This window comes from Ornithodoros turicata, chromosome 1 (genome assembly GCF_037126465.1).
Source record: "Ornithodoros turicata isolate Travis chromosome 1, ASM3712646v1, whole genome shotgun sequence".
Lineage (NCBI taxonomy): Eukaryota > Metazoa > Arthropoda > Arachnida > Ixodida > Argasidae > Ornithodoros > Ornithodoros turicata.
In genome coordinates this window covers 201,174,111-201,201,628 of record NC_088201.1, presented here as the reverse complement: position 1 = coordinate 201,201,628, position 27,518 = coordinate 201,174,111, and the positions used below count along the sequence as shown (strand labels likewise).

The window sequence follows — 27,518 nt, the reverse complement described above, 5'->3', positions numbered from 1 at the left end:
CCAATCAATGACAGTATTCTATCCAGGAAGTAAGAACCGCTCGCATTGAAATGAAGCTGAACCATTGTGCGCCCACAGGGAGTAAGATGCAAACCGTTCGAATAGACCACTACCAGAGAAACGTCATCATGACATTGGTAGACACCAGCTCCCGTGGCATAGTGGTTAGAGTGATCGCTTTCCACGCCGAGACTGGGAGGTGGCACGGGTTCGAATCCTGTCACCAGCTGTGCTGTCTGAGGTTTTCCATGGGTTTTCCGAAGACTTTCTAGACGAATGTCGGCACAGTTCCCCTTGAAGTCGGCCCAGGACGCATACTAACCCCCCTGTCCCCCACTCCTTCCTGCTGTCCTCTCTTCATCTGTCCACGTCTATACGCCGCTCATAGCCACAGTTGCTTCGCGGCGCTAACACGGAATTAAAAAAAAAAAACATTGGTAGACAGACTGAAACCGAAACAAATCGGAAGGAGAGGGCTGGGTTTCACGAACGGGCACTTGTTCGCTGCCTCCCATTGAAAGAAAAGCAGAACCGAGGCTTACGGGCGCGACCTTGTTCACCTCTAGCTTCGACCATAGTACAGTTCTACGAAATTTGTGGGGCTGTCGAACACTATAACGTCATTTGTTTACAAACAGGGAGAGGTCTATTGTTGGACATAACCGAAAATGATCTAAGCGTGTTGCACTCCTCCGCAGGCAACTCAACGTATAACTCAACAGCTCACGCGCGCTGCACCTGCGTAATGCTATTTTTTGTTCGAAGTAACTTGGAAGTAACTCGTTCTTTTTTTTTAAGTAACTCAGTAACTGCGAGTTAGATTTCACGCTGAAGCACTTCGTTATTAACTTAGTTACATTTTGCACACGGTAACTTAACTTGTAAAGAGTTCTTTTTGACGGGTAACTTCTCAATCTATGGTTAGAGGGGTAGGATTTAGACAAGTAGTTCGTGAACACCAACCTCCTCCACGCATTTGCCGACATAACGATATAACGCCTTTGATATAACTCCTTTGCCAGAGTGTGTTCTGGATGTAATTTGGGCTCATGCTGTTGCGGTGTTAAACCGCCAGTACTTGTATATTTGTTGCCTTGTCTCCCATTCTTATAAATTCATTTATAAACGTGTTTGATAAGGCGAAACGCGTACCTCACGGCTGGAAATATTGGGAATACTCGCCGAGTCACCGGGCCAGGCCGGGCCGCATAAAAATATGGGAGTCCGGGCTAGGTCGGGCCCGGAAAAGTCGGCCCGTTCTAACTAAGGGTCTAAGGGTTCTAACACACACACATACAGAAAAAAAAGAAGTTATGATCCCCAAAATTTTGCAGTACAATTATGCTGTCCGTGCCCCCATCCCCTCCCTCGTCTTTCTTTTTTTTTCTCTGTCTTCTGAACCTCCCATCTTGCTGTGATTTAAGGTAGCGTCGCATGTGAAGGAGCCTTCATTAACAGTAACTTCATGCTTTGTGCGTGAACTCGTGCATTGTGATCAGCGTCCTTTCGCGGTACTTGTCTTTCACCCAAACGTGAAAATAAAAATATAAACAAGAACAAAGCAGACAAGAACGAAACTGCTGCGGCGATCTTCGAGAATATTAATCTTTACGGATACTAGCGACACGCTGCGGAGCGTTTTATTCGAGAGCTGCCGGGCCTGTACAACGGTAGGAGACAGGAGCCACGAGGTTCTTCCATGTGAGGTTCTGGGGCGAGTTTCGAAAGAAGACATGACATTGTAATGTAAGTGAGTTGACTATTTGTTTAATATTATAGGATATTATACTTGGTCTGACGGTCTGCATGTGATCACATGAAAGAATGGCAACAAAACAGACAACTTCGTTAGATTTGGTGGCCAAGCTCGTGGTCGCTGTCACAATACAGGTTGGGTCAAAAGGTTACGGAACACGCGAGCTACTTACTTTTTCTTCGGTGCGACACCCTAGCGGCAGCCAGAAGCGGGTGAGTTCACTGTTTCGGAGGGATAGAAGGGTGCGCTGTGAGCGACACACAGCGGTAACTCGTACTTCCCAGGCACACCGAAGCGACACTGGAGCGACTACTGCGTGTCGCTAACAGCGCATCCATCCACCCCTCCGAAACAGTGAACTCACCCGCTTCCGGCAGCCGCTAGGGTGTCCCACCGAAGAAAAAGTACGTCGCTCGCGTGTTCCGTAAACTATTGTCTCAACCTATACCAGCAATTGTGATTGCCCTGGTTATCTGCGGGCTGCAGACGCATTAGCGTACAGTAATTGCCCCCCTGGTGCCTCATGTGTGGGCATCCACCGGCGGATCATGCAATAGGTAAATGTGTTCACTCCTATATGATGGCCGTTACATTTGCATGCACCCTTGTTCACTTCCTTTCTTCCATTCATTTTGTCCTTTCTCACTATTATCTTTTATAATTTTCATAAGGAGGCGGAATGAGATTAACAATGTGTTGACTTGTTCATCCTTGGGAAGCACTTGCATGTGGTTGCAGAAAACGAACGCTCCTGTCATCTTTCGAACGCTTCTTACTCTCCGATTGGATGTTATCTGACAGCGGTAACCGACATGAGTTATGAGATATAGACTGCTGCGTGTCTCAGCTGTGACCCTTTTGTGCCATAGAATCGCTTCAAGATGGGAGCGCCGCACGACAGGAGCCAGTAACAGTCAGGAAACAGGCCGGACGCTGGTAAGGGATTCTTTTGACGTATTGCAGTGCGGCATGTGTTTCTCAGCATTACTTACACACGCCAGTTATGGATTATGTCTAGAACTATGTACTGCATGTGCGTTGTGATAAGCAGCTGTTGAACCTCTATTTAGTCGACCTTGTGCTGTTGGACAGAAGCTACAAATACATGCTGAAAACTGATTGAAGTTTGAGCAAACTTTGAACAATTGAGCGAACTTACTACAGTTGCTAGTTTGTTAAATGCTAAGCTGTGACCTGTTTGCACCCTTGAGTTACTTGCGATTACTACCAATTTATAGAGATATTCTGGACGTATCCAATCGGGAAAAAATAGCCAAACATCATGCGTTTTAATTGGTTATTACGTACATGACGTCCGCATTAGGGTGTGGCAAAAGCTAAGTAAGAACAAATGCCATTGACCGCATGACTCAGGTTGGCATAGTTTGATATATGTACAGGGTGTCAGGTGAGAAAGTGTGGTTAAAATACTATAAGAAATCTGTGAGATAAAAATGAGAAACCTTGTTCACGACACTTGTGAAGGTTTTTCCCACGAAACAGGTGTGTGTATGTCATTAAACAGTCTAATTAGCAAAACTGAACAAAAGAATTTGCCAAGGGAAGGTAACATTTTTTTCCGTTAATTAGAAAGCCTAGGAACGCAACACATCATTTCAGTCACAAATACAGGATCTTTCACTTCACAAAAATTTGACGCTCGAAAAACACGTAGCAACGAAAAGAACTGTCGCTCGTCAAGGCGCGCTCGTTCACTTTGCCACACCTAAAACATAGGGATTAGGAAAGGACAACACAGAAAACCACACAGAACACATGATGTCCTGATTCTCTCGCTGCGAACAGATAAACTGTAAGATAAAGACTGGTTCTAAACTCATACATAAAACTACTACAACTCATACTAAACTCAACATACCTTTTGTTTTCTATTACTCATGCTGTTTCCACGCGCATTGGGGGTGTCTTCGAGCCTTGCCGATAGCCCAAATCTGAAACCGCACTTGCAAGTTTTGGGGATTAAATAATTGGAGAATAGTTGAAGGAACTGTAAATTACGATTGGAATGGCATGTGGTAGTAAAGGACTTAGTTACCTGTCCTTTTTTAGTTCAATTACGATAATTGGTTAAACTAATGATGTACACTCATGCAAAGTGCTTGTTTGGGTGAAAAAAAAAAACTTCGGAAGTGTTATACAACAAGTGAAATGTTTACCAAGTCTGTTTTTTTTAGAAACTTAATGACAGTATTTCACTGGACACCCTGTATATACAGGGTGTCCCAGAAAACGTGTCATTGAAATATAATAAAAAAAACTACACCACCTAGAGTCATTCGGTCAACGGCATTCGTTTTTACTCGGTTTTTGCCACCTCCTGATGTGAATGTACCGTAACGTAAGTTTAATTATGTAGTAAAGGTAACTTTTTTACCCCACCAATGTGAAGAGCGTGTCTATATTTACTCAAATTAACTATAGTTGACAGGGACATTCAGGAGCTATCCCATCGAAAAAAATAGCCGAACATCGTGCTCTACGGAGCTGCCACAGGATAGCGCACGATGAATTTTTCAGAGCAATCTTTGTCAGTCCGACGAAAGGAGGTTGGAAACCCAGCCCACCCCGGCATCGCAGAAAGAGACAACACAGGAATGGCTTATCGCGTCCAACGTTTGCTGGGACAATGCTTTCCCTCTCCCAATTTTAGGAACTGTTACTTTTTCTACTATCACTCTGTGGACAGGCTTTGGAACCGACTTTCATCGGACTGACAGCGATTGCGCTCAAAATGTCATGTGCTCCGAGAAGCATGATGTTCGGCTTTTTTTTTTCGACTGGATAGCTCGTGAACATCACTGTCAATTGAATCACTGTGAATTGGGCACGATCTTCGTGTTGGTGGGGTAAAAAAGTGACCTTTACTTGGCAATTTCCGAGTTCAGTTCGCAAATATTTAGATAATCAAACTTGCGATACATGACATTCACATCAGGAGGTGTCAAAAACCTAATAAGAACAAATGTCCTTCACCGCATGATTCTACGTGGCATAGTTTTTTTTTTTTAATTCAATTACCCGTTTTCTAATATTTTTCTTTTAATAATTGGGTGTTTACGTCGCGAGACAACTGAGATCATGAGCGACGCCACAGCGGTCGGTCTGTGGATTGCTTTTGCCCACCTGAGGGTTCTTTAACGTGCGATGAAAGCTCATCACACGGCACCCCGTATTTAACGTCCCTCGCGGAAGACGGCGTGTCTAAGCAACTTGTACCCTGCCACCAAGTTGCTGGCGTCCTCGGCCGGGTTCGAACCCGCGATCTCGGGATCAGAAGGCGAAGACGCTACCGACTTAGCCACCGAGGACGGTGACCCGTTTTCTGGGACACCCTGTATGCAGGGTGTTTAAAAATTGTGTCGTGTTATTCGGACATTATAAAAAACGGGGCGACGGAAAAATACGGGGTAAACGGCATTTCTGTGCCAACTGAATTTGCCACCTTGCAAACATATTTTCATTTGATTTGAATTAAAATAAATTTAATTTCTTTAATTGAACTCCAAAATTTCCTAAAGTCAACCTAACGTTTGTTTACAGAATTTGAGAGCCGGTAGCGAACTTAGTCAGATCCACTAAGAAATCTGCTCGATATTGTAAATGGAGGTGCCCAAAAAAGACCCGAAACTGAGGCTTCAAAGTTTCGGGTATTCAGCCGCGCACCAAATCTGTCCCAAAGATACGCGGAGAGGGAGGCATGCTCCTGCCCCCATGAAGCTAGAACAATTTATCGCCGGAGCGGCGTGCAGCACAAGACACGCCGATAATAAGGCGGTTGACATTCCACCATGCGTTGATAAGCGGCAAAAAAAGAAAAAAATAGAGAAAGAAAAGATTCCGCCTCTTATTTCCCGTCCTCTTTTTTTTCCCGACCTTCTAACTATCATGCCCTCCTCTCCGCGCATCTTTGCGACTGGTTTGGTGCGCCGCTGAATACCCGAATCTTTGAAGCCTCAGTTTCGGGACTTTTGGGGGGCAGTTTAATTTGCAATATCGAGCGGATTTCTTGGTGGATCTGTCTAAGTTTGCTATGGGCTCTCAAATTCTGTAAAAAAAAAGAAAAAATAAACGTGAGGCTGACTTGGGAAATTTTGAAGTTCAATTAAAAAAATCAATTTCATTTAATTAAAACCGAATGAAAATATTTTTGCAAGGTGGCACATTCATTTGCCACACAAATGCCGCCCCGTACTTTTCCTTTGCCCTGTTTTTTTTTTGTATAAAGTCTGAATGACACGTTTTTTGAAACACCCTGGATGTATATGATATGTCCATTTAGTATCATGTCCAGTCGTCATGCAGTGTCGGTGGGGCTATTAGTATGAAGTCAGTGATACCTCTGCATTATGTTCAGAGTTCATGTAAATGTAATTGAAGATATAGTTGGGAGCAGTTTATGTAGTTTAACTCTACTGTTGAAGAAGTGGTTACCTAGAATGATGCCATCAACTACTTTCACAGCGAAAAGATAAATAGAAGCAGAGAAAATGTGCCTCCTGAATACCGAAACTTTGCGACTCTGACATCACGGGGAGCACGCCGCTGCCGGTGAGACAGTGCATGAGAAGTTGTGTGTTACGGCTGCCAATAGGAATGGAACCCAACTCTGGGCACTCTGACGTCGACGCTAGAAACTTCTACAGCACCTGCTGCAACACCCATACTTCAGGAAGCACTTGAAGGCTCCAGCTCTTCAGTCCACGGACGGCATTTTCAGGAATTTCTGCGATGGTATGCGCTTCAAGACACACCCAGCATTAAAAAATAATCCGTCAAGCATGATTCTATAGTTCTATTATATGCCAATGAGATTTAGCACTAGGCATGAAAAGGGGGAGGAGAGGGAAGCTGTTAATGTTTTACATCTCATTTGTGGACCTCCCTCCTGCGGACAGATCTAAACTTGCCAACATTTTCCTTCTAGCACTAGGCCTCTCCAAATATACTAAAACAAACTGAACTACTTCACGACTTTGTCAGCGCTGCAAATATACTTACAGATCAGGGCATAACATTAGCATGTAATGGTCAAATGGAGCACTTCAAGGGCTGCCTTTTGGGGTTTGCAGGAGATGCATTAAGTGCTCACAGTATAGCAGAATTCAAATAGTCCTTTGAGCCAAATGTCAAGATGCCTTGTCGCACTTGTTATGAGCAATATGCAGAGTTCGCTGACCGTCTTCATCATGATGACTGTGCTTTCCGAAATTATCGCACAATACTTGTGCAAGCTGAGATTGACCGTGCCAGAAACGTTACTGAGAAGGCTGCACTTTCAGCTGAGCATGGTATTAAGGGAAGCTCAATACGTGCTTTAGTATATGATTTTTCCCTTTTGTGCGACATCTTCTATGACCCTATGCACATTATACTTGAGGGTCTCATACCAAAGGGAGTAAAACTATATTTGTGCTTTGTCATTCATGATCTTAAGTGGCTATCTAGAAAGCAGCTGAATGATTCTATCTCGAAGTTTTCTTTTGCTCAGTCTGTGAGCAAGAGCGAGCTCCCACGGCAGTTTGATCGTGATTTAACTGTTGTTTCCTCTGCGAGTGCCTCACCTATACTCATACTCCACTTGCCACTGATCATTGAGGGCTACCTGCCTGTGGATGGCAGCCCTGTTCTATCGTGCCTCTCGCTTCTCTGTAAAATCACGCAGCTAGTCTTATCACCAATATTGTCTTCCGAAGGCGTATTTCGTCTAGAAGAACTAGTTGGCAGAGCACAACAAGCTCTATGTTGATTGTTATGGGAGAGATAATTTTATCCCAAAGATGTACATGTTGGTGCACCTCGTAGAACAAGTGCGCCAACAGGGCCCTGGTAGACACCAGTGGACAATGTGGTTTGAAGCGAAAAATGCACTCCCGAAAGCAAAAAAAAAAAAAAGAAAAAACAAGTTCGACTACACAATGTTCCCTTTTCTCTAGCTGAATACATGCAGCTAAACACCTCTTTTTTTCTGTGGCAAGCAGAAGGACATCCTAAGATTTCTCCTGGCATTGAAACGCGATCGAAAGGACAACAAATACGTCTAGACGGCGCGTTTCTGCTTGCTAGCGTTATGGATCAGGGGGCTGGTAACATGGTGATAGGCTATTCATCAGTTGCTCTTCACAACGTTATCTTGCGAACTTGTGATATAATGGTAACTAAGGGTCACGGCCTGTCCCGTTTCAGCCTTGCACAGATTTCTGAATTAGTGCTGTATCAGGGCAAGCGGCTGTTCCGATGTGAGGTGATGTACAAGGATGACACTTCTGACCGCCTTAATGGATTTCTTCTGAAACGAGCTTTGGAGAGTGTAGTGCTCACTGCTGATGACTTTTGGTACCCATGAACACTGATTATGTACAAACGTGATTGTGGAACCTTCTGTATTCCAAGATGTTGGGGATTCTTCTGAGTGCGAAAGTACAATGAAGCATCACTTGCTATTCTTCTTTTTGCATTCATGTAGAATGACTGCAGGAAAATCACATCTATAGTTTTGTTTAAGTACTGTAACAGTCGTTTTTCTGTACTCTGCTGACGTTGTTTATCATTTTCCATTGCTAATGAAGATAAACAATCATCCTGTGTAACGTACTATAGCTACATTTTACTACAGCAGAATAAACCACTTCAGAGATGACCCAACACTTATAATTATCCGTCTCTATTTATTTCAAAATGTTACTTGTACCAGACACCGTTTGAGTTGACTGCTGAAGCCAGACTGACTGGCTCGTTTATTGAAGTGCTCTTTTATACGTGTACACCAGGGTTGCTTGCTTTCACGGTTCCCGATGCATCCTCCCTCTTTTAACGAGGAGACAACCGAAAGGTGATAAGCAGATATGGTTAAAATCACTGCGATAAATGAACACAAACATTACAGAAAACATTAAGAAAAGGTTACACTGGATAGTTGGATAAAGTTTCGGTCCTACTGTAGCTTATTTGGTGGCCTGGATGGCCTGGAAGACGCTCTTTTTGGTGGGCTGTCCGCTGTCGCGGGTTTTGTGGCGTGATTTTCGAATTGGGTCTCGGGCTGCAGTTCTTGAAGATGGCTTCCTGCCGGAGTCCGTGGCATGGAGGATGCTGTGGGGATGTTCGTGGCTGTAGATGTTGTGTCCTCTTGGAATCGTCTTTCTGTGAACGGCTCGTCTGTCTGTAGCAAGTGTTGCCGATTCCGGCGAAAGACTTGACCATATTCGGTGACTGTCACATACGACCTGGGTCCCGCAGTTCCTTCTACCCTGGCCTTGGTCGCCCAGTGTTTTTCGTCACCGATGCGCACTGTTGATCCTGGGTTCAAAGGAGGAAGTGGTTGGCCCTGTTGTTTCTGGGTATGTTTTTTCACAGGTGCTGCACGTTGGACGTTGAAATCTGGCAGGAGTGATCTTCCTCTTCGGCCCATGAGGAGCTCCATCGGAGACAGTCCGCCTTCCAGGGGTGACTGTCTGTAATTGAGGAGGCCCAGCCAAAAATCCTGGTTAGCTTGCTTGATCTTCATTAACAGTCGTTTCACGACCTGCACCCCTTTCTCTGCCAGCCCGTTAGATCTGGGAAAACGTGGGCTCGACGTGGTGTGTAAAAAGTCGTAGCGCTCAGAGAATTCCTTGAATTGTCTGTAGCTAAATTGTGGGCCGTTGTCAGAGCACACCTCCACGGGAATTCTGTGTCGAGCAAACATACTTGAAAGCTTCTCAATCACCTTCTGTGAGGTGGGATCAGGAAGGTATTCGACCTCCGGATAGTTTGAATAGGCATCATAAGCCACAAGATACTGTTGCCCAGCAAATAAAATTAGTCCACTCCGATGCGCGACCAAGGTTGTTCCGGCGAAAGTCTCATTTGAAGAGGTTCTGCTGGTTGACGATAAGCGAACCGTTTACATGTTTCACATCTTGCAATGAGTTCTTGAATGTCAGCACCCATACGTGGCCAATACATCAACAGACGGGTCCTCGCTTTACACTTTTGATGCCCCAGGTGGCCCGTGCGCACTTTCATCAGCATTTCTATGCGAACAGAACGCTGTATAGCGACCTTAGACCCTTTAAATGGGAGTCCTTTCACTACTGACAGTTCCGAAGCACACGACTTAAATTCACCTTCTACAGGCACGTTGTCTGAATAACACGTTGCAGCACACTGTCTTGAGTTGTTGCCAAACGAAGCTTTTCAAATGTTGGCTTGCTCACAACAGCTTCCTTAGTCTTTACCGCGTGAACCTCAACATCTTCTGTGTCTTCATGTATTATTGCAGACTGTGATCGTTACAGTGCATCAGGTAGAACGTCCTGTTTCCCAGCAATGTACTGCAGCCCAACCTTGTATTTCATAAGTCGTATAAAAAATCGCTGTACCCTGGGTGGGGGGGGGGGAGGCATATCGCAAGTGTTTTTTTTTTCTCGCTATGTCAATAAGCAGTTTATGATCAGTCTCCATAGTCAACAGGTAGCCGTAGATAAAATCGTGGAACCTTTCACAAGCATATGTTATTCCCAAAGCCTCCTTCTCAATTTGCGAATATCGCTTTTCAGTGTCGGTTAACTCCCGCGACGAGTAGGCTACTGGCCGCCAAGATATCTCGTAGCGCTGGAGAAGTGCTGCTCACAGGGCGTACTGCGAAGCGTCACTTGACACTTTCTCTTTTTTACAGTCTTTTTTTACGTCTTTTTTTTGACAGTTTCTCTTTCCGTAGATAGCCAGCACCGGTGCATGTGTGAGAATTTCCTTCAGGCAGCTCTATTCACGTGCGTGGGCTTCTGTCCATTCAAACAGCGTGTCCTTTTGGACAAGCTGGTGCAGTACTTCTGTTCTGTGAGACAGATTAGGAATATATTTTCCAAAGTAATTGACTGTCCCCAACAGGCGCTGGACTTCCTTTTTGTCTTTTGGATCTGGAATCTCGGTTATGCCATTCACTAACTCTGGGTCTGGTCTGACGCTATCCTTGTCAATGCGGTCACCAAGGAAGGTTATCTCTTCTAATCCAAATTTACACTTCTCTTCATTGAGTGTCAAGCCAGCTCCCCTTATCGCGTGTAGCACTCGCCAGAGGTGCCTGTCACGCTCCTGTTTGGTAGCTCCCCACACTAAAATGTCACCGATACAAACTCGTGCTCCTTCGAGGCCCTCGAGAGCTTGATGAAGCATCTTCTGAAAAACTTCAGGGGCGGACGTTATTCCAAAAGGCAACCTAGAGAATCTATAGCGCCCAAATGGAGTTCCCATTGTGCATATGCGCGAACTTTCTTCATCTAAAGGGACCTGGTGGAACCCGCTGTTGGCATCGAGCCGTGAGAAGTACCTTGCACCAGTTAAGTCTGCATCCCTCACGTCTCGGCATCATAAAGTGTTCGCGCTTGACACAGCGATTAATATGTCGCGGATCTATGCAGAGTCGGAGCTTTCCATCTGACTTCTGAACCAGCACGAGAGGACTCACCCAATCAGTTGGCTCATCCACCTTGGCGATTATGCCAGCTCGATCTAAGCGTGCTAACTCTGTCTTCAGCGGATCATTTAATCCGTATGGCACTCTGCGGGCCGGCTGTACAACAGGCACACTTCCCTCCTTCAGTACGATCTTGCATTGCCGGTGTGAACATCCAATTCCACGAAACACTTCTGGAAACTGAGCCAAAACGTGGGCCCGCAAATCATCATTGACAGTTACACTCTGAATTCTTGAAATCATTCCACACTGCTCACAGGCTTCAAACCCAGAATCGCACAGCGTCCTTTCTTGGACAAAAAAGTAGAGAACCCCGACTTAACATAACAAAATAACGAGGTTTACTGAGACGTTTCGTCCGTCATGCGACAGACATCATCAGTGCCAAACTCTGCAAACTCCTTCGAGTTGCGAACCGTCAGGCTGTTGTTTCCGGTGACCGGAACTATGAGTTCCACCAATTACTTGGATAGGTTGTATGTCGGTGACCCAACGAACGAGACAATAGGCCTCAAGGGGCATCCTGGCTTGTGTATTTTGGGAAGACCGTAGAGCTTGGGGGTGGCTCCGTCCGAGGATAAAATGCGACGATAGGTAGCATCATCTAGGTGGTCCTTCTTCTTTAAATTACGTAGCTGGTCAACCAACGAGTGTTCCGATTTCGGAGTTGGGTCACGCGGCAAGGCGACAAAATGCGTAGCATCTTCAAGGATCTCCTTCATCTTTGCATCGTAGTGCTCTCTGTCTAGTACAACCGTACCTTTACCTTTGTCAGCTGGAAGGATGATGATGGATTTAGATAAGCATAGGTCGTGCAATGCCGACTGTTCCTGTTTTGACAGATTGGAAGACAGTCCTTTCACGTTGTTCAGTGTGGTCGCGATGCGGCTGCGTGCCAGATTGACACCAGTTGAGTCCTTGATGTGGCGGAGCTTGTCTTCGATTTCCACTACGATCTCCCTTATCGGCACAGCGCGGGGCGCGAGAGCGAAATCTAAGCCCTTCGATTGCAGACTCACACGACCGTCGGAAAGTGTATTCGATGACAAGTTGAATACGTTGTTGCAGTCCCGAACGAGAGGTTTCTTCGGCAGGAGCGGGGACAGCTTCCTGTCATGAATATCGGTCCGTTTCAGTCTCTCAAGCAGCTCGGCCTGTTTCCGGGCGCTGAAAATCGCGCAACAACGTTTTCTCGGCTAAGTCAAGTCGATGACGGGAGTCGTTGATATTGTACTTGTTCTTGAGGACAGAGGCTTTCAAACAGTCGATGCCGCTTTCGGCCAGCTTTAGGCCGTGCGGTGTATCCACAAGCGGCCGACAACGGAGAGCTTGAGGGATGACTTTATGCTTGAGGTACTCCTGGTTGAAGCGTTGATGGCACTCGAAGCGAATAATCTTTGTGGTCTGGTTGCAGTACTCTCTCACACTGCATAAAGCAGCTGAACCGTGGTTGAACCGGATAGATGCAAAAATACTCCAAAAGCCAGTAGACGACATAACTGGACAAAAAAGTAGAGAACTCCGACTTAACATAACAAAATAACAAGGTTTACTCAGACGTTTCGTCTGTCATGCGACAGACATCATCAGTGCCAAACTGAATGAGAGATTACACAACCGGTTCCTATTTAAGGAGAGGGGAGTATTGTTCGGTAAGGGGGCCACGGTTTTGTTACAAACCGAGGGGTCACCACGTATGTGCCAATACTCTAAAAGCTTTCTGGGTCCTCATCTTTGTTCTCGAGCATAGGTCACCGCGTTGTCGAAGTCAAAATAATATCTCGTGTCCCAGCAATGTTCTGTACAACATACAACCTATCCAAATACTTGGTGGAACTCATAGCTCCGGTCACCAGTAACAACAGCCTGACGGTTCGCAACTCGAAGGAGTTTGTGCAGTTGTTCGGGACGCAAGTTCTCAACGAAAATGAGGCTATGGTATCCTTTGGTGGTGGTGTCTCTGCTCACCAACGTTCCTAAAGATATCGCGGTACAGGTCGCGGAGGCACGACTACGCCAGGACAGCAGCCTGCCACCTCGCACATTGCCACCACGCTCACAGTTTAAGAAGTGGTTATTCTTTTGAGGTTTTGCCTCAATCAGACCCACTTCACCTTCAACGGCAGGACTTACCACCAGATCGACCATGGGTAGCCCCACGTCAGTCAGTTTAGCTAATCTTGTCATGGAGCATATTGAAGAAACATCCATGGAACGATTTTGCCACCCGATCACGTTCTATCGCCGCTACGTCGACGACACGTGCGTGATTCTCAACAGTGACCAGGTTGATGAGTTCCACTCGGTTCTAAACATGCATTGCGCCATCGATCAATTTCACTTACAAGATGGAACAAAATGGCAAGCTTCCTTTCTTGGATGTGTGTGCGCGCCGATGTAGCTCGGGAGGCATTAAAACATGTGTCTACCGAAAGCCTCGTGATACCGGCGGTTTCCTTGGTTTTGACTCACACCACCCCACGGAGCACAAACGGACTGTGGTACGAACGTTATTTTACCGATATGAACAGTTATCATCTTGCACCAAGTTACGGGCTTCTGAGGACGCGACAATCGCCGATTATTTGGACAAACGCGGCTACTCACGCAGGTTTATTGAGGACACTCACAAACGGATGCTAGCATCTGGAACGCGGGACGGGAACCGCGCCCGCCAGACACGCATTGTCATCCCCTATATCAAAGGCGTTTCTGAATCTATCCGCCGGGCTTTTCTTCCGTTGGACATCAGGACTACGTTTAAACGTCATGTTAAACTTCGAAGTCTCATATCGAAACCGAAGGACCCCGTTCCCCCGGAAGACCAGTCTGGAGTAGTCTACAAAGTACAATGCCAAGACTGTGACACGTGCTACATTGGCGAGACAGGCAGGAAACGGAACACTCGTTTCAGAGAACATAAACGAGACATAAAGAGCGCGACGCACGCCACATTGTTTAAGACGGAGGTTGCAGAACATTGTTGGGACACGGGACATTATTTTGATTTCGACAACGCGGTGACCTTGGCTCGAGAACAAAGATGGGGACCCAAAAAGCTTTTAGAGTCTTGGCACATACGTGGTGACCCCTCCGTTTGTAACCAAAACCGTGGCCCCCTTCCCGAACAATACTGCCATCTCCTTAAATTGGGACCGGTTGTATAATCTCTCATTCAGTTTGACACTGATGATGTCTGTCGCATGACGGACGAAACGTCTGAGTAAACCTTGTTATTTTGTTGTTAAGTCGGAGTTCTCTACTTTTTTTCCAGTTATGTCGTCTCCCGGCTTTTGGAGTATTTTTGCGTCCTTTCTTTACCACAAAACAGTCGAGATGCAGTTCCTTGCCACGACATAAGGTAGTCAGCCTCACAGTTCCCAGGTGCTTGATCATGTCGCCATGCACTGTAGCTCCTAAGGACGGAACAATCTGCCCGGATTGCTTTGTGACTTCCTATCTTCTTATACAGAGAGTGCGGGAGGAGGTTGGCTTGGGAGCCGGTGTCAGTCTTGAACTTCACCGGTCGACCAGCAACGCGTGCCGTTTCCACCCATACCTGAGCATCTTTAGAACTGCAGGTGCTCACGTTGAGAATAGCCACGTCGTCGACTGCCCCTTCTTCTGATTCACTTTCAGACTTCTCATCCCTGATCTGACGTATGACCTTGTGTTTGCAGCACACCGCAAAGTGGTTGCGCTTGCCACATTTTCTGCATCTTTCACCATAGGCGGGGCACTGCCGCGGCGCGTGAAGTTGGTTACAGAACATCCATTTGTCCCTCTTCCCGTTTCGTTTCAGGGTGACAGCCTCCAGTGTTTTCTCGCCAGGAGTTTCCCACGACTGATTTTGCTTCGCCGACAGTTCTGCTGCCTTACAAAATTCGACTGCTCGACCCACAGTACGATCCCTTTCGCGCAGCAATCGTTCTCGAATCTTTTTATCAGAAATGCCGTAGACGATCTGGTCACGGATCATAGAGTCATGCACACTGTCAAAATTGCATGTTTGAGACTTAAGCTGCAGTTCTCTCAGGAAACTTTCGAAAGGTTCGCCATCCGATTGCTCGCGACATCGAAACACATAGCGTTCGTATGTCTCATTCCGCTTCTGTGTACAATATTCTTCAAACTTTTTCATAAGTCCGTCAAAATCCTCTTTTTCCGCATCGCCAAGCTTGAACCTGTTGAACACGTCGATGGCTTCCTGGCCCGCCAAGTGTAGAAAAATTGCAGCTTTTTGCTTACTTGATCTGGAGTCTGCTTCCATTGCCTGCAGGTAAAGCAGGAGGCGTTGCTTGAATTTCTTCGTTTTCCGCTGCATTTTCCAGTAGAATCAACGGGCCGGCGGCGGGAGAAATTCCATTCCGATGCACTTGGCCATCGCGTTTCGACGCGCCCTTTGCTTCGCTCTCACGGACGGGCAGATCCCACTTCTGACACCATGTACTAGACACCGTTTGAGTTGACTGCTGAAGCCAGACTGAGTGGCTGGTTTATTGAAGTGCTCTTTTATAAGTGTACACCAGGTTTACTTGCTTTCACGATTCCCGATACAATTATCCGTCTCTATTTCTTTCAAAATGTTTCTGGTGTTGAGTAACAGTAGAGAAGTATAGAGAAGTATCCTGCTGCAACCGCTGTACATATGTAGGAGCATTCTGAATTTAACAGCATATTTTAACTTTACACTTCACAACATTCGCCTTACTCCTGTGACGTATGCCATCTTTTGGCATAAGTCGCAGGAAGAAGGCTTGTCACAAGGGAATTACTTATCTGCTTTAACTTAAATGGGGTGGGAAAGTTAACCGAAAGCCACAGACGAGGTAGACAAGTAGACGCGCACACAGGGCTCACACACATAGATGCCTGTTATCTGGTGGATAAATTGGTTGGGCTTCTTCAGACCTTCTTGTCTATGCCTCAAGAGAGAAACATTACCTTCAGCCTGATGGAACACAGACAGAAAGTTGTGTTTTTCTTTGCTTTCAAGTTTTATTTATTTATTTTTGTACATGTTCCTGAAGCCCAAGTGGATGCTTCTTTCATCGTCGGTACATCAGCTTGCTTGTTTGCTGCTGCTTACTTCATGGGTATGCCTGTGTCTATACCTTATCTCGGGCTATTACACTGTGAATCCTTGCCATCAGCTTGGTTGCGTTTTAACGATTCTGTCACGGTTTGCCCAAGTGATACCCCTTCAATTGATATTATACTGAAATGCATTCACCCGCACACTTTGTATGCCATCGGGACAATTGCAATTTTTTTGCTATTTAGCAAAAAAAATTCTTTGTAACAATAAGCAGAGCAAGAAAAAATGTGCCACTTTGTTTCCACAAACTTTGCTTATTTCAAAATGTCTCGAGTACCAGACTTCTGCTAATCAGCTGTGTGTCCACCAGGAATTATTTAAAGAACAAAAATGGAGTGCGAAGCAATAGCGTTTAATAGGAACAAGCATATCACATCAATTAAAATTAATTAAAGGGAAAGAAATGAAGTCTTCTGTCTAACCAAGTGAAAATTAGCATGACTTATGCGTCGCAAAAATCTAAAAGGCTGGCAATGTCAGACTAAGCAAAAGCAACCTGTGGGCTGTATGGACTTGTGTACAAACTTGTTACAGAAATATCAAGAGAAATGTACGGAAGACCTGCCAAAATTTTCCATTACTGTGGACCCAATTCTACATGGCCTACCCCTGGATGGAAGAACACATGCTATAAGCTATCTTTGCAACTGAAAGATGAAGTCATAATGTACCTACAGTATGTGCATGATATGTTAGACTTTCCAGGGACATTTGGAGCTGACCCCTTTTTGCAATGAGCAGAACCTAATAAGAGAGAAAAATTCTGGAGAGCAGCGTTGGAGTTATGCATCCCTGGGACATGCCTTGGCACGACGTTACCCATACCTGCTATGGGATAAGCCTAAACCAGGAACTAAGTTGGCTGAGGCCCCATCAAGAAATGTTTAGGTAAGATGTTCAGTGAACTGAGCCATCTACATTATTTTAGAGAACCCTGCATGGTTCCTTGCTTTTTTCTGTTTCTTTTTTTTTTTTGCTTTTTGTTGCTATTTACAAAGGCGTGCACAATAGCTGCCATCACACTGCAGGTGACAGTTTTTTTTTATTTTTTTTTTAAATTTCAGAGTATATTTATGCATCGGCTTAGTACAACAAGAAAAATGAGAAGGCGTGCAGCCCTTGCTGGTATTCAACGTCCCTTCCTATTCCTGAGGTCTCGCAACCGTCAGAGCTGCTGCTTCCTTCCAGAGCACTTAAGCAACTTGAAATAAGAATCACGGGGAGTCACACTGACATGTACAAAAGACCTGTATTTTTTGTGTTGCCAACGCCTGCTTCCCCTCTAAAGCCTTACCGTACCGTAAAGTTACCGTACACGAAATTTCCACGTAAAATCGGACTGCCTATATTAGAAAACAAATCATAGGAAAGTGCAATAACCTGCTCGGTTGCTTTCTCTCCTTTCACACTTAGGCCATTGATCACTCAGTCAAAGACCAAAAAAAAGCCCAACACTGCACGGATCAAGCAGCCCCTCACAGCCACACTGAGCCAACGTGAACGTGTAGCTCTCGATAGCTAGCCCATTTATTTCCTTCATGGGGAATGTGTACGTACTGCTGAAGACCTTACTAGTGATTTGTCTTGTTTTGTGCTGTGGTCATCTGTAGTGAGTCTCTTTATCGTAATATGTGATAACTGGATAGTCATTTCAAGTGAACAAATTATTTATGAACACACATGGCTTGAGGTGTCTGAAGCTTACATTATTAACACGAAACCCCTTCATTTTAGTTTATGCACGAGGCTGTGGTACGTTTCGGTAGCGAGCCCCGTGAAATGAAACGGATCATGTCAAGCCTTCTTCGCGGCTTCGAAAGGCACAGCAACTGCAGTCCATCCACTTTTGCTGGTATTAAAACGCATCTGAAATCAAGAACTGTCAAGCACCTTTGCAAGTTATTTTTATTTAATTTTTATGTGTACACAGTGTTTGTTCATCATTAATGCTTATATGGAATTTTTAGGCTGACATGCCAGATGAGAACCTCAAGATCCCAGGCCCAAAATCTTCCTAGGGGAAGTCGACAAGGTCATCGTTTCCCCACAGATGCAGTCCAAAAAGTGCCCCTGCACCGTTTTGTTGAACAGAGTGAAGCCTTGATTTTATTATTAGTGATCTACTACCCAAGGGGTTTAACAGACCCATTTGCCTATGGGCAGCTCCTTGGACTTATTCAAGTATTCGTAGTGAAAAGGGGTCCTGTATTTGAGAAATGGTACCGTACCAAACGCCTGCAGGATTTAGTTGATACTTGCAGTGCTACCAGGTGAAACATGAAGAGCACGTCTGCAGTCAACAGGGTGAGTCAACTAAGCTTTAGCATTAGTACTCCTGTCATGTGACAGAAGGAATAAGATGATTGAGCGCATCTAAATTTTAATGAGACGAGACATTCAGGGCAGAAGGCTGCACTTCTTCAGGTGTGACATCAAGTTACAAAACTGCAGATATTTAAAACATGTTGTGAGGTGGAGGGTGAGGGTTGGTACCAACATAAAACTAAAAATAAAAACACTTAATAAAAAGTGCGGTACGATTCCTTAAGACTGGCGTTTCATAAATCCGTTGACCATGGGGGATTGGTACGGAGCAGTTTTATCAGAAATGTGGTAAATGAAAGGAAAGAAAAATGGAAGTAAATGAGTGAGGCAGTCACAATGGCAGATGATATTGAAGAAAAGAAAGAAGAAAAAAATCACTGTGTGTGTGCGGGGGGGGGGGGAAGTTGGCAGACATGCATGCTACAGTTGAAGGTCCGTAATGGTCCACCAAAAGAGTTCATTCTGTGTAGCGCCGCGAGTTTGGAAATAAAGTAAGATTCTCGTTTCGTTTTTTTTTTCTTCTTTTGCTGGTCCCTTGCCTTATTCTAAGATCACAATGATCTAGCTATGTGAATGACATCAAACGAAAAAACAGAGCGGGCATCTTAGGCTGCCAGCCCCCTCCCCCCAACACACAAGCAGTAGTTTTCTGTTTCTTTGCTATCATCTACCATGTGCTCATTTCCTCACCGATTTACTTGTCCTTATTTTTGTCCCCTTTTTTTCTTTTGATTGCCTGCATTTTGCATACGCTACTGCTCCATAGCAATCCCCCATGGTCAACAAATTCATGGAACGCCAGGTGGGCCGTGTCCTCATCACCGCAACCTGGAGCCCTGTTTTCCGTGAATGTCACCTGTGAATGCCTTTTGAGCCATGTACTGACCTCGCCACCATGGTCATTCATGTATTATGATACAGCGTCTCCTGAACTGTCCCCTTCTCTGTCTCAAACAAGTTTATTTGTATGTTGGTATCAACACTCGCGCTCTATCTTACAAAAATGTTTTAAATACACTACAATTTTGTAACTTAATGTTAGACCTGAATAAGTGCAGCCTACTGCACGAGAGTCTCGTCTCATTCAAATTTAGATGCTCTCAGCAGTCTTCTCTCTGTTGTGAATTTCCATCGCCAGATACTGCTCTTCTATGTACTACCATGTTACAGCAACAAGAAAACTGTACACTCGTGAAATTTACAATCCATAGCCATGTCTCTGGAGTGCGTATTCAGCTCTTCGCTGTAAACGCACAAATATAAAAATGGAGTAAGATATGAGCTAATGCATTTTTAGTGGCATTTTTCGTTCTAAGTTAACCATTGTCTCCTGTATTTGCTACCTGTTCACATCACCAAAGGAGATGGTAAATGGCAGAAACTTCTCAAAGCGATAAAACACCAGGGCAGGGGACACGGACAGGCACAACACAGACGAAGCACTGACTGAAAAAACACCTTTAATGGCAGAGACGTCGCTTAAGTACACAAACTGCAACAACCGACTCCTAGTGATAGCCAACCCCATCGTGCTGTAATCACAACAGTTACCACACAAACAGGAGCACCAAGCAAAACGCCCCCCAGGAACCAGAATTCAAGTTAGTTATCGATGAACTGCTGAATTTTATCCGACACCAACACGGAAGGCACGTTAATGCAACTATCTCCAGCTTGTTTTATCATTAAAGCTTCCTGATAAAGAACACCACCTAACTTAGATGGGTAGAAATCCAGCGAACCGGTAGGGATGTAGGAAGGGAGTTGCCTCAGGACAGAAGCCGCCGATATTTCGAACAGAGACTGTGCTTCTACTGGGCACCGTCCTCATCATTGGCATGGTATTTAAAAGGTTAGGTGTGACGTGTTTAAAGGTTCATGCGAATTGTGGGTCAACAGCCCGGAGGGAAGAAAGGGTCCGTACGGGCTTCTACGGCCGGAGTGAATGGCTGCTTTGTTAGAGTGTGGAGGGGATTATGTGAACGTAGTGATCCAGGCTACAGGAAGGTTCACGAACACGTGGACGAAACGTGACAACAGGCAAGAATTGGCAAGCATAGCGAAAGATAAGGAGGTTGTGGTTACGTGGGGAAAATTCCAGAACAACCAAAGGGTTTCTTTTTTTTTAATATATATTTGTAATAGAAAGTTCTGGCATGCAATAAAGAGAGCAGAAAGCAGTGGCCATGCAGAACATAACACATGATAATGGAGGTAGAAGGGAAAAGCATATTTTATTTGTGAAGTGTTTCTAGGGTGTTTTGTGATTTGTTGATGCCAGACGGGTGAAGAGCGTTGAACTTGTATATGAGACAAGACTCCCTATCACGTCTGTCACGTGTGGATCTAAACCCGGTTTCTAGAATATATAGTTTAATGTTGTCAAAATTGTGACCAGGAATGTTAAAGTGTTCGGCGACTGCTTTGGGGAGTTTGTTGGACGTGTCGGTTCTGTGTCCGGTAAGGCGGTTGTTCATTTGTTGGCCGGTTTCACCAATGTATTGCATAGAGCAGTCGCCGCATTCAATGCAGTATATGACATTGGAGCTTGTGCATGTGAATGCGTGGTTAACGGGGTGCGTGTAATTGCTCGCAGTGCTTTTGATGGAGTTAGCGTGTTGAACGTGCTTGCATGTTTTGCAGCGCGGGAGGTTGCAGGGCCGTATTCCCGTGTACGGGGTGCTCGTTTTGCTGATTTTGGCATTGACCAAGGAGTCTGCCAGGTTTCTTGCGCTTCGGTATGTCACCTGTATGGGATTTGTGAATATGTTGCTAAGTCGGTCACTGCTTTGGAGGAGGGGCTCGTGCTTCTGTAGAATGGCTTTGATGTTTGGAAGTGCGTTGGAATATCTTGTGATGAAGCTTATTTGGCACGCGTCGGGATTTTTTCGGTTTTCCAGAACCTCGTTTCGATCGAGTGTGAGTGCCTTGAGACGGAATTCGGTTAGAAGGGAGTCTGGATAGTCCCTTTGGGCAAGTGTACTGCAGAGATCGTCAAGCTTCTCAGTGTAATCTGTGTCGTCTGAACGAACTCTGCGTAGTCTTACACTCTGCCCATTAGGAATTCCAACCTTACAGTGACGCGGGTGGTGACTCTTGAAGTGAAGGCATTGTTGTCTGTCAGTTGGCTTTTTCTACAGGGTTGTGATGAGGTTGCCGTTGTCTAGTGATATCGTGGTGTCGAGGAAGTTAATTAAGTGAGTTGACTGTTGTGATGTGAACTTTATGTTGCTATGCGCGGTGTTCAGTAGATCTACGAACTTTTGAAATTCATGTTCCCCGTGTTCCCATATTATCAGTATATCATCGATGTACACCGTGGGTTTTAATGAGAGGGCGCTGAGAACTTTGTTTTCTAAGAACCCCATGATGATATTTGCGTATGTGGGTGCAACAGGTGCGCCCATACTTGTACCGTGTACTTGTAGGTAGTATTCGCCATTGAACTCGAAGTAGTTCAGTTTAAAGACCAAGTTCATTAGAGCGAGTATGCTTTCCGTGTCTTTTCTGGTGTTTGCTGCAGAAAGGGTATTGCAGAGGGCTGTGATTCCGTCGTTGTGTGGGATGTTAGTATACAGTGATGTCACATCCAGCGTGGCTAGTATTGAGTCCCTACCAAATGTACGAGGGTTGTTTATATCTCTGATTGTTCTGAGGAGGTGGGGTGTGTCTTGTACATGCGATGGCAGTGTTGTCGGAATATGGTTTAAATAGTGGTCCAGGAATTTGGAGAGTCTTTCTGTTGGTGTGTTGTTATTAGATACAATTGGCCTGCCGGCGATGTCAGCCGTATAGAGCTCGTTGGCGTGTACCTTGTGGATTTTGGGCAGTAAATAGAAACGACCTGCGCCTGTGTTTGATGGGGTGAGATATCTGAGGTCATCACGTGTGATCAGCTTTCGTTCGTGGAGGTCCTGTATGGTATGGGTTATTAGCGCCGTGTACTTCTTTGTTGGGTCATGGTCCAGTTTGAGGTAGTGTTGCGCATTGTTGAGTTGCCTATGAGCTTCAGAAATATATTTATCTGTGGGCCAGATGACGATACTCCCACCCTTATCTGCGGGCTTGATAATGATATCACCTCTGCCAGCTAGCGCTTTGATGATGTCACGCTGTGTTTTAGTGAGGTTGTGACCACGCGAGCTTTGGGAAATACCGCGAAGGATGTCGTTGCTTACTTCTTTAATGTACAGGTCTAATGCGGGTTCTCGGCCGTGATTTGGTGTCCAGGTTGATGGTAGTCGGAGGTCGTTGTTGTTTTCTTGTGTTGTATGAGCGAAGAATTCTCTAAGGGGTAGCCGTCTCGCAAAGTCTGATATGTCTTTGTGGATTTCGTATTCGTTAACAGGGTGGGAGTATCGTCATCTAGCCCACAGATAAATATATTTGTGACGTTCATAGGCAACTCAACAATGCGCAACACTACCTCAAACTGGACCATGACCCAACAAAGGAGTACACGGCGCTAATAACCCATACCATACAGGACCTCCACGAACGAAAGCTCATCACACGTGATGATCTCAAATATCTCACCCCATACGGCTGACATCCCAGCTCTATACGGCTGACATCCCCGGCAGGCCAATTGTACCTAATAACAACACACCAACAGAAAGACTCTCCAAATTCCTGGACCACTGTTTAAACCATATTCCGACAACACTGCCATCGCATGTACAAGACACACCCCACCTCCTTAGAATAATCAGAGATATAAACAACACTCGTACATTTGGTAGGGACACAATACTAGCCACGCTGGATGTGACATCACTGTATACTAACATCCCACACAACGACGGAATCACAGCCCTCTGCAATACCCTTTCTACAACAAACACCAGAAAAGACACGGAAACCATACTCGCTCTAATGGACTTTGTCCTTAAACTGAACTACTTCGAGTTCAATGGCGAATACTACCTACAAGTACACGGTACAAGTATGGGCACACCTCTTGCACTCACATACGCAAATATCTTCATGGGGTTCTTAGAAAACAAAGTTCTCAGCGCCCTCTCATTAAAACCCACGGTGTACCTTCGATACATCGATGATATACTGATAATATGGGAACACGGGGAACATGAATTTCAAAAGTTCGTAGATCTACTGAACACCGCGCATAGCAACATAAAGTTCACATCACAACAGTCAACTCACTTAATTAACTTCCTCGACACCACGATATCACTAGACAACGGCAACCTCATCACAACCCTGTACAAAAAGCCAACTGACAAACAACAATACCTTCACTTCAAGAGTCACCACCCGCGTCACTGTAAGGTTGGAATTCCTAATGGGCAGAGTGTAAGACTACGCAGAGTTTGTCCAGACGACACAGATTACGCTGAGAAGCTTGACGAACTCTGCAGTACACTTACCCAAAGGGACTATCCAGACTCCCTCCTAACCGAATTCCGTCGCAAGGCACTCACACTCGATCGAAACGAGGTTCTGGAAAACCGAAAAAATCCCGACGCGTGCCAAATAAGCTTCATCACAAGATATTCCAACGCACTTCCAAACATCAAAGCCATTGTACAGAAGCACGAGCGCCGCCTCCAAAGCAGTGACCGACTTAGCAACATATTCACAAATCCCATACAGGTGACATACCGACGCGCAAGAAACCTGGCAGACTCCTTGGTCAATGCCAAAATCAGCAAAACGAGCACCCCGTACACGGGAACACGACCCTGCAACCTCCCGCGCTGCAAAACATGCAAGCACGTTCAACACGCTAACTCCATCAAAAGCACTGCGAGCAATTACACGTACCCCGTTAACCACGCATTCACATGCACAAGCTCCAATGTCATATACTGCATTGAATGCGGCGACTGCTCTATGCAATACATTGGTGAAACCGGCCAACAAATGAACAACCGCCTGACCGGACACAGAACCAACACGTCCAACAAACTCCCCAAAGCAGTCGCCGAACACTTTAACGTTCCTGGTCACAATTTTGACAACATTAAACTATATATTCTAGAAACCGGGTTTAGATCCACACGTGACAGACGTGATAGGGAGTCTTATCTCATATACAAGTTCAACTCTCTTCACCCGTCCGGTATCAACAAATCACAAGGCACCCTAGAAACACTTCACAAATGAAATATGCTTTTCCCTTCTACCTCCATTATCATCTGTTATGTTCTGCATAGCCACTGCTTTCTGCTCTCTTTATTGCATGCCACAACTTTGTATTACAAATATATATTTAAAAAAAAGGAACCCTTTGCTCGTTCTGGAATTTTCCCCACGTAACCACAACCTCCTTATCTTCCGCTATGCTTGCCAATTCTTGCCTGTTGTCTCGTTTCGTCCACGTGTTCGTGAACCTTCCTGTAGCCTAGATCACTACGTTCACATAATCCCCTCCACACTCTAATAAAGCAGCCATTCACTCCGGCCGTAGAAGCCCGTACGGACCCTTTCTTCCCTCCGGGCTGTTGACCCACAATTCGCATGAACCTTTAAACACGTCAATCCTAACCCTTTAAATACCATGCCAATGATGAGGACGGTGCCCAGAAGAAGAACAGTCTCTGTTCGAAATATCGGCGGCTTCTGAGGCAACTCCCTTCCTACCACCTAACTTATGACTTTTAAACAACACTTTTTTTTTAACGGCGGCTCGCAACCGGAACAGGTTTTTAACTGTTCGGCAAGCTTACCATAACCCTTTCCTCTCGAAGCTCTATGTTCCATCAGACGAATATTAACACAACGTTTAGTTTGACCAATATCCTGGCACCCACAAGAGAAGGGAATTGAATAAACAACACCAACACTGCAAGTCACAAAAGTATCTACGTGTTTTACATGACAACCCCCCATTTTTGTCTGGTTAACGCTAGCCATCGAAGACCTGAGCCAATAAACCCTTTTAAAAACCACATCAACACCATGCCTACAGGCTATGGTAATGGGTTATCGTTATGGGCTATGGGTTATGGTAAGCTGGCCGAACACTTAAGAACCTGTTCCGGTTGCGAGCCGCTGTTCAAAAAAAAAAAAAAAACGAAAGTGTTGTTCAAAAGTCATAAGTTAGTGTTCTTCTTTATAAGGAAGCTTTAATGATAACACAAGCTGGAGATAGTTGCATTAGGGTGCCTTCCGTGTTGGTGTCGGATAGAATTCAACAGTTCATTGATAACTACCTTGAATTCTGGTTCTCGGGGGGAGTTGCGTGGTAACTGTTTTTATTACAGCATGATGGGCTTGGCTACCACTAGTGGTCGGTTGTATGCAGTTTGTGTACTTAAGCGGTGTCTCTGTCATTAAAAGTGTTTTTTCAGTCAGTGCTTCGTCTGTGTTGTGGCTGTCCATGTCCCCTACACTGGGGTTTTATCGCTCTTAGAATGTACCACCAGACAGCCCGGATTTTATCGTTTTTTTAACCTACGGCAGAAACATAGCTGGTAGCTTCTGCTGTGAAATAATGCTCACAAATGCCACTGTCAGTGTTTCGTTTTTCTTTTTCTTTTTTTGTCTAATGAGGGGAACATACGACAGCAAAAGGGCTTGTGGATATATTTTGCTTTCTTTTTGCTCATTCGGATTTCTTCACAACATCAACTGATAACATACATTAGAGTTCAAGCGCAGTTCATATTTATTACATATTTATACTTGATACCCTCTTCGAAAAAAGAAAACTAATTGTCTAAAGGCAGCTGTGTCATGATTGGTCTCTTAGCCTGTTTTGATTGAGGTTGCAAAGTGCAATGATTGGTTGACTCTGCAGCCACTGTCAAAAGGCGCTTTTTCAAAACAAGTTGCTAATGTTCCATATATAATGTGCCATATATTTTACTGCTTCAGTTGGGACTACTACCTTTGTTAAGGATAAGAGAAAATGCCCAGGTGTCGCCCACAAATGATGTAGCTAGTGTTGTGACAGCATATATGTAAGCGCCATGCAATTCCCCTTCAATGAAAAAGTTTTTCGGTTCATATAGCGACACAATACTGCATAAACGTTAATATAGCTGATGTTAATACAATTGCTTTGCTTGTATTGCTGCTCACATATGCAAGCAGTTTCTTTTAGACCGTGTGAGGCTTTGTGTCCCTTAAGTCATTATCCTGTGATACCTTGCTGAGATACGCTGCCCAGTAAATGACGCGTTTAAATTCACTGAACTGTACTTCAGCTCTTGTTAATTATCTTATAGCCAGTCTGCTACAGACTTTTTGCGTGTGTGTCTCGTATTGTGTGTACCTCGACGCCTTATCATGTGATACAATGCTCATTAATTGTTCCTATGCTATACTTGCAAGTTAATTAAATTATGATTTGCCCATAGCTACTCTACCATAAATAATTTATTTTTCATTTTGGGTGAAGTTTTCTAAGGGCCGCGAAAATATCATTTCATGTTATTCGTTAGTGTTCGAGTTATTGCAGTTTGTTGACTTATGGCTAGTCTGCTGTAGAAGAGAAGTGTTTTCTTTTTCATTCATGTCGCATGCGCCTTATGCCTCATGATTTTCATAATATTAATAATAATATTTGGGGGTTTACGTCGCGAGACAACTGAGATCATGAGCGACGGCACAGCGGTCGGTCTGTGGTTTGCTTTTGCCCACCTGAGGGTTCTTTAACGTGCGTGAAAGCTCATCACACGGCACCCAGTATTTAACGTCCCTCGCGGATGATGGCGTGTCTAAGCAACTTGTACCCTGCCACCAAGTTGCTGGCGTCCTCGGCCTGGTTCGAACCCGCAATCTCGGGATCAGAAGGCGAGCACGCTACCGACTGAGCCACCGAGGCCGACTCATGATTTTCAGGCCAGAGGTATATAACCACATATACATATTATTGTGAGCCCTTTGCTCCAATAAAT

General features: G+C 45.0%; 1 protein-coding gene and 1 long non-coding RNA gene across 2 annotated transcripts in view; one reads left to right on the top strand and one right to left on the bottom strand.

The window, feature by feature from the left end:
* LOC135375397 (uncharacterized) overlaps window positions 1–27,518 on the bottom strand; it is a 504,420-nt gene that overhangs the window by 39,128 nt on the left and 437,774 nt on the right. The gene's annotated exons all lie outside the window — the stretch shown is intronic.
* Window positions 1,695–6,320, top strand: LOC135375391 (uncharacterized). The gene is made up of 3 exons (XR_010417236.1): window positions 1,695–1,746; window positions 2,626–2,692; window positions 6,239–6,320. It is a non-coding gene; the product is annotated as an uncharacterized LOC135375391 (long non-coding RNA).